Raw genomic sequence first — 7,952 nt, forward strand, 5'->3', positions numbered from 1 at the left:
GTGCATGCCTCTCTCGTGTGCCTATTCTATACCTACAGCTGTTCGCCGTTTACCTTGTGTACTCTCCCTTGATTGGTTGAAGTGTATATAAGCTTGGTAACTTCCTGGGAGGGGGAGTAGAAGCGAGGAAGAAGAGTGCGAGCGAGGGCGAGAGCCGAGTGGGAGAAGCGGAGTGGCCGAAGCAGGCGAGAGTTAAGCAGAGGGAAAGAGAGCGAGAGAAAGAAAAGAGAGAAGGGGATAGAAAAGAGGGAAAGAAAGGAAGACTGTGCACAATAAACTTCCAAAGCTTCAGACGCTTGTCGTGTCTCTCTCTGCGGGCAGAGGGAACGCGATAGTAATATTCCATTATACATATATATCACAGTTTTTTATCCATTCATCAATTGAAGGGCATCTCAGTTGGTTCCATAGTCTCACTATTGTGAATTGAGCAGCTATGAACATTGATGTGACTGTATCTCTGTAGTATGCTGATTTTAAATCCTTTGGGTATAGGCCGAGGAGTGGGATAGCTGGGTCAAATGGTAGGTCCATTCCAAGTTTTCTAAGGAATCTCCACACTGCTTTTCAGAGTGGCTGCACTAATTTGAAGCCCCACCAGCAATATATGAGTGTTCCTTTTTCACCACATCCACGCCAACACCTATTGTTGCTTGTATTCTTGATAATCGCCATTCTAATTGGGGTGAGATGGAATCTTAGTGTGGTTTTGATTTGCATTTCTCTTATTACTAGAGATGTTGAACATTTTTTCATATGTTTGTTGATTGCTTGTACATCTTCTTCTGTGAAGTGTCTGTTCATATCCTTAGCCCATTTGTTGATTGGGTTATTTGTATTCTTGGTGTAGAGTTTTTTGAGTTCTTTATACATTCTGGAAATTAGCACTCTATCTGAAGTATGAGTGGCAAAGATATTCTCCCACTCTGTAGGCTTTCTCTTCTCATTGCTGATAGTTTCCTTTGCTGAGAGAAAACTATTTAGTTTGAATCTATCCCAGTTATTGATTCTTGCTTTTATTTGTTGTGCTATGGGAATCCTGTTAAGGAAGTCTGATCCTAAGCCAACAAGTTGAAGATTTGGACCTACTTTTTTTTCTATAAGATTCAGGGTCTCTGGTCTGATTTAAAGGTCCTTGATCCATTTTGAGTTGAGTTTTGTGCAGGTTGAGAGATAGGGGTTCACTTTCATTCTGTTGCATATGGATTTTCAGTTTTCCCAGCACCATTTGTTGAAGAGGCTATCTTTTCTCCATTGCATATTTTTGGCACCTTTGTCTAGTATGAGAAAATTGTATTTATTTGGGTTTCTGTCCATGTCCTCTATTTTGTACCATTGATCTACCTGTCTATTTTGGGGCCAATACCATGCTGTTTTTGTTACTATTGCTTTGTAGTAGAGTTGAAGTTCTGGTATTGCGATACTCCCTGTTTGATTCTTCCTGTTAAGGATTGTTTTGGCTCTTGGTTTCTTGTTCTTCCAGATGAATTTCATGATTGCTTGCTCTATTTCTGTAAGGTACATCATTGGTATTTTAATTGGAATTGCATCGAATCTGTATAGCACTTTTGGTAGTATGGCCATTTTGACAATATTAATTCTGCCTATCCAAGAACATGGGAGATCTTTCCATCTTCCAAGGTCTTCCTTAATTTCTTTCTTCAATGTTTGTAGTTTTCATTGTAGAGATCTTTTACCTCTTTGGTTAGATTGATGTCCAAGTATTTTTTTTTTTGAGGTTATTGCAAATGGAGTTGTTTTCCTCATTTCCCTTTCAGCTGTATCATCACATGTGTATAAAAATGCTTTAGATTTATGTGTGTTGATTTTATAGCCTGCTATTTTGCTGAATTCATTGATGAGGTCTAAAAGTTTTCTGGAGGATGTTTTTGGATCCTCTAAAAATAGAATCTTGTCATCTGCAAATAGTGACAGCTTAAGTTCCTCTTTTCTTATTTCTTTCCCTTTAATTTCTTTAGTCTGCCTAATTGCTCTAGCTAGAGTTTCAAGGACAATGTTGAATAGAAGTGGTGAAAGAGGACATCCCTGTCTTGTTTCCATTTTTAAAGGGAATGGTTTCAGTTTTTCTCCATTAAGAATGATGTTGGCCATGGGCTTAGCATAAATAGCCTTTACAATGTTCACGTATGTTCCTACTATCCCTATATTTTCTAGTGTTTTGAGCATGAAGGAGTGTTGTATTTTGTCGAACACTTTTTCTACATCAATTGAAATAACCATATGATTCTTATCTTTAAGTCTATTGACATGATGGATTATGTTTATTGATTTATGAATGTTGAACCATCCTTGCATTGCAGGGATGAACGCCACTTGATCGTGGTGCACAATTTTCTTAATATGTTTTTGGATATGGTTTGCCAATATTTTGTTAAGGATCTTTTCATCTATATTCATCAAGGATATTGGTCTAAAATTTTCTTTCCTTGATGTGTCTTTGTCTGGTTTGGGTATGAGGGTGATATTAGCTTCATAGAATGAGTTTGGTAGCATACCCTCCTTTTCTATATCCTGAAATACTTTGAGAAGTATTGGAGTGAATTCTTCTTTGAAGGTCTTGTAGAACTCACTGAGAATCCTTCTGTTCCTGGGCTTTTCTTGGATGGTAGGTTTTCAATGGCTTCTTCTATTTCACTGCTTGATATTGATCTGTTTAAATTGTGTATGTCCTCCTGGTTCAGTTTGGGAGGAGCATATGTCTCTAGAAATTCGTCAATGTCTTTGGTAGTTTCTATTTTGTTGGAATACGGATTTTCAAAGTAGCTTCTCATTATGTTTTGTTTCTCAGTAGTGTCTGTCGTGATATTTCCTTTTGCATCATGTATTTTAGTAATTTGAGTCTTCTCTCTCCTTCTCTTTGTTAATGTGGCTAAGGGTTTGTCTATTTTGTTTACTTTCTCAAAGAACCAACTTTTTGTTTTGTCAATTTTTTGAATAGTTTCTTTTGTTTGAATTTCATTGATTTCAGTTCTGATTTTAATTATTTCCTGTCTTCTACTACTTTTGCTGTTATTCTGTTCTTCTTTTTCTAGGGCTTTGAGCTGTAATGTTAGGTCATTTAGTTGTTGACTTGTCATTCTTTTCTGGAATGTGCTCCATGCAATGAATTTTTGTACCACTTTCATAGTGTCCCTGAGATTTTGATATGTTGTATCATCATTCTCTTTTACCTCTAAGAATTTTTTAATCTCCTCCCTGATGTTTTTTGTTATCCATGTTTCATTCAAAAGCATATTATTTAGTCTCCAAGTGTTGGAGTAATTTCCCTTTTTAATTTTGTCATTGATTTCTACTCTCAGTCCATTATGATCTGATAGAACACAGGCAGTATCTCTATTTTTTTGCATTTCCTAAGGGCTGCTTTGTGGCATAACACATGGTCTATTTTTGAGAAGTTTCCATGTGCTGCTGAGAAGAAAGTGAATCCGATTGTTGATGGATGGAATATTCTATATATGTCTATTAAGTTTAGGTTATTGATTGTGTTATTGAGTTCTATGGTTTCTTTGGCTGGATTTTGTTTGGAAGATCTATCTAGTGGTGACAGCGGTGCATTGAAGTCACCCAGATTTATTGTGTTGTGGTCTATGTGATTCTTGAAACTGAGAAGGATTTGTTTGATGTACCAAGATGCACCATTGTTTGGGCATAAATATTTACTATCTTTGTGTCTTCCTGGTTTATGATTCTGTTAAGCAGTATTAAATGTCCTTCTTTATCCCTTCTGATTATCTTTGACTTGAAGTCCACTTTATCTGATATAATGATGGAAACCCCTGCTTTTTTAGTGAGTCCATGTGCATGGTAGGTTTTTTCCCATCCTTCCACCTTTAGTCTGTGGATGTCTTTTTCTATGAGATGAGTCTCTTGCAGGCAGCATATTGTTGGGTCTTTCTTTTTAATCCATTCTGCCAGTCTATGTCTTCTGATTGATGAGTTTATGCTATTAACATTCAGGGTTATTATTGAGAAATGATTTGTATTCCCAGTCATTTGGCTTATTTTTGGTTTTTAAGTTGACTTTGTGTGGTTTTTCTCTGAGGTAGTTCCTCCCTTTTCTGACCTACATTGTTGTTTTTTATTTCCTCTTCATGCAATATTTTGAGAACATTCTGTAGTGCAGGCTTTCTATTTGTAAATTCTTTTAACTTTTATTTATCATGGAAGGATTTTATTTCATCTTCAAATCTGAAGGTTAGTTTTGCTGGGTATAGGATTCTTGGTTGGCAACCATGTTCTTTCATATCTTGAAATACGTTGTTCCAGGCCCTTCTAGCTTTTAGAGTCTGGGTTGAGAAGTCGGCTGCTATCTGTATTGGTCTCCCCCTATATGTAATCTGATGCTTTTCTCTCGCAGTCTTCAAAATCCTATCTTTATTTTGAATGTTAGGCATTTTCATTTTAATGTGCCTTGGTGTGGATCTATTGTGATTCTGTGCATTTGGTGTTCTGTAAGCATCTTGTATTTGATTTTCCATTTCATTCTTCAGGTTTGGGAAATTTTCTGATATTGTTTCATTGAATAGGTTGTTTATTCCTTTGGTTTGTATCTCTGTGCCTTCCTCAATCCCAATAATTCTTAAATTTGATCTTTTCATGATGTCCCATAGTTCTTGTAGATTCTGTTCATGATTTCTTACCATCTTCTCTGCTTGGGCAACTTTATTTTCAAGATTAAATATTTTGTCTTCATTATCTGAGGTTCTGTCTTCCAAGTGGTCTAGTCTGTTGGTGATGCTTTCCATTGAGTTTTTTATTTGGTTTATTGTCTCCTTCATTTCAAGGATTTCTGTTTTTTTTTTTTTTTTGAGAATCTCTAACTCTTTGTTGAAATGATCTTTTGCTTCCTGCACATGCTTTTTCAGCTTATTGGTATTATCATTCATTGCCTGTATTTGCTCTCTTATCCCATCCTTTTCTTCATGAATCATCTTAATCATGTATAATCTGAAGTCCTTTACTGACATTTCTTCTAACATACTGTCATTGGATTCTATTACTATAGAATCTAGATTTGTTTGGATCATTTTCTTCCCTTGTTTTTTCATGCTGTTCATGTGTCTTCCTCTCTAGCAGTGCAGATCTGGAGTATTGCAGATTTCCACCTATAGGCTTATAGTGGCCTTATAGGTATCCAAAACCCTTTCTTTAAGGGGATATCAATATTAGCAGTGCCCAAATCAGACACTATGCAATCCTAGACCAAATAGCCCCTATGGGGACAGTAACAAAATTGCCATAATAAACAAAATGAGTTCAGATATTATCTTCAGTAAAACAAACAGATTTGCAATAAGTTCTGCAATTTCTAATGGAGGACAAAGAGGATGCAGAGGGATGTACAATGTGGCTGTTAATTGGATAAGAAATGAATATACAGAAGTTCTAAAAAATAGAAAGGGTGAGAGTGTAATCAAAAGAAACCGGATGTTAGCATGCAAAAAAGGGAGAAAGAGACTCTGAGGGAACAGGAAATAAAAGGAAAAGAAAGCAAGAAGAGTAAAGAAATAAAAACTTAATTTTTTTTAAACAGGACAAAAAAGAAAATCTACTGTATAACAGTCATATACCAAAGAAACCTCCCAGTTTTCAGTAGCCTGTTGCATGAGAGGTACCTGACAAAGAGCTTCAAACCTCCAGCAGGCATTGCAGGATGGGATTTGCCCCACCCACAGATCAGAGCTACGGGGCTTCCAGGATTATCCAAGATGGCTGCTCTGGCTTCAAAATGTGTTGGCAAATGGTGTTGACATGGCCAGCTGGAAGTCCTGGAGATGGGATGCGGTTGGTCCAGCAGGGATCCTGGAGGTCTGGTGTGTTTGGTGTGGTTGTGGGATCCTGGAGGCTGGTGCAATCAATCGATCTGGGGTTCCAGTGATAGGGTGCAGTCAGTTGGTCTGGGGGTCCTGGTGGCAGGGAGCAGTCAGTCAATGTGTGGGCCCCAGAGGCAGGGAGTGATCAGTTGGGCTGAGGCATCCTGGAGACGGGGTTCAGTCTGTCCGGCCAGGGGTCCAATGTTGCCTGGCTGCTGTCTCACAATGGCGGCAGCCATGTGTAATCAAACCTGCAGGTACTGTCACAGTGAACTTCCAGGCAGCAGCAGGCAGCTGGTGCTCCACTGGCGGTTGGTGATCAGTTTGCTGACTGTTGTTGGATGATCGGGAGGTGAACATTGAGTGTTGGGTGATGGATAGGAGTAAGGCAGGTGATGGACAGGTGAAAGACTATCCACAAATGGCAGATGATAGACGCCTGACAGTGAGCAATCTGCTCTCAAAAAAGGCCTCTATATGCTGGCAGACTGCAGGTCATCAAAACAGACAAATGGGTAAACACCAGGGGATCAGCAGCAAAAACTTCCTCACTGAGAAACAGATATCCTCTGCTTGAAACCGGCATTACAGAGCAACAAGGAATGTAGCCTCCCTCTACTTTGCCATCTTGAATCTTCTCACTACCTTGTATTCTATCAGATCATATTGGATTGAAATTAGAAATAAATGACACAGAGGCTCTTTCCACGGGGCGATCCAAGATGGTGGACTAGAGGGTGACTGCATCTCCAGTCACTCCAGAACTCAGGATTCAAGAAGGGGAGTCATTGAGAGACTAAAATAGAGCCACGGGTGAGTATCCCCCACCGGGTGAAGCTTGGTCTGGGCAGGAGGCCCAGATAGAGGTGGTTTATCAGAGTAGGGCAGGGCAGCTACAGTCTTCCCCAGGCACACTCTGGGGGTGGGCTCCACCCACATAGCCAGCTTCTCCAGTTTCTCAGAGCAGGCCCCCCAGTGAGAGCCTTTCCGTACAGAGCCAGCTCCAAGCCCTGGAACAAGTAGCAGGCTAGGGGCAGCTTTCTTTGGAAGTATTGCATTATCAATTTCCTCCAAGACTTCAGGCTACTGAAGGCTGGGACGTGATACACTGGAAATCTACAGGGCACTATAAGACAATAGAGGAAATCTGCAATATCTCAGAGTATCACTGACATCTGACCAATATGAGAAAACAAGGGAAGAAAATGTCCCAAACAAACCTAGATACAATATCAATAAAACCCAATGACAGCACAGCAGAACAAATGTAAGAAAGAGAGTTCAGAATGTACATAATTAAAACAATCAGGGAAGCAAATGAGGAGATGAAAGAGCAAATGCAGGCATTGAAGGAGGAGATTAAAGAGCAAATGCAGACCTTAAATGATCGCACAAATCAACAGTTAAAAGAGCAAATATGGGAAGCAAGAGATCATTTCAATAAAGTGTTAGAGATACTGAAAAAAAAAAAAACAGAAATCCTTGAAATGAAGGAAACTACAAACCAAGATAAAAACTCCATAGAAAGCATAACCAATAGGATAGAACACCTGGAAGACAGAACCTCAGACACTGAAGAAAAAATATTTAATCTTGGAAACAAGTTGACCAAACAGAGAAGATGGTAAGAAATCATGAACAGAATCTACAAGAATATGCGACATCATGAAAAGGCCATATTTAATAATTATTGGGATTGAGGAAGGCTTAGAGAAACAAACCAAAGGAATGAACAAGCTATTCAATGAAATAATATCAGAAAATTTCCCAAATCTGAAGAATGAAATGGAAAAGCAAGTACAAAAGGCTTATAGGACTCCAAATATACAAATTACAACAGACCCACACCAAGGCACATTATTATGAAAATACCTAACATACAAAATAAAGACAGAATTTTAAAGGCCGTGAGAGAAAAGAATCAAATTACATTCAGGAGGAAACCAATAAGAATATCAACAGATTTTTCAATCCACACCCTAAAAGCTAGAAGGGCCTGGAATAACATTTACCAAGCCCTGAAAGAAAATGTATGACAACCAAGAATCTTATACCCAGCAAAACTTAGTTTCAGATTTGATGACAAAATATGATCCTTCCATGATAAACAAAAGCTAA

The sequence above is a fragment of the Sciurus carolinensis genome, unplaced genomic scaffold (assembly GCF_902686445.1).
Source record: "Sciurus carolinensis unplaced genomic scaffold, mSciCar1.2, whole genome shotgun sequence".
In the NCBI taxonomy this organism is placed as follows: domain Eukaryota; kingdom Metazoa; phylum Chordata; class Mammalia; order Rodentia; family Sciuridae; genus Sciurus; species Sciurus carolinensis.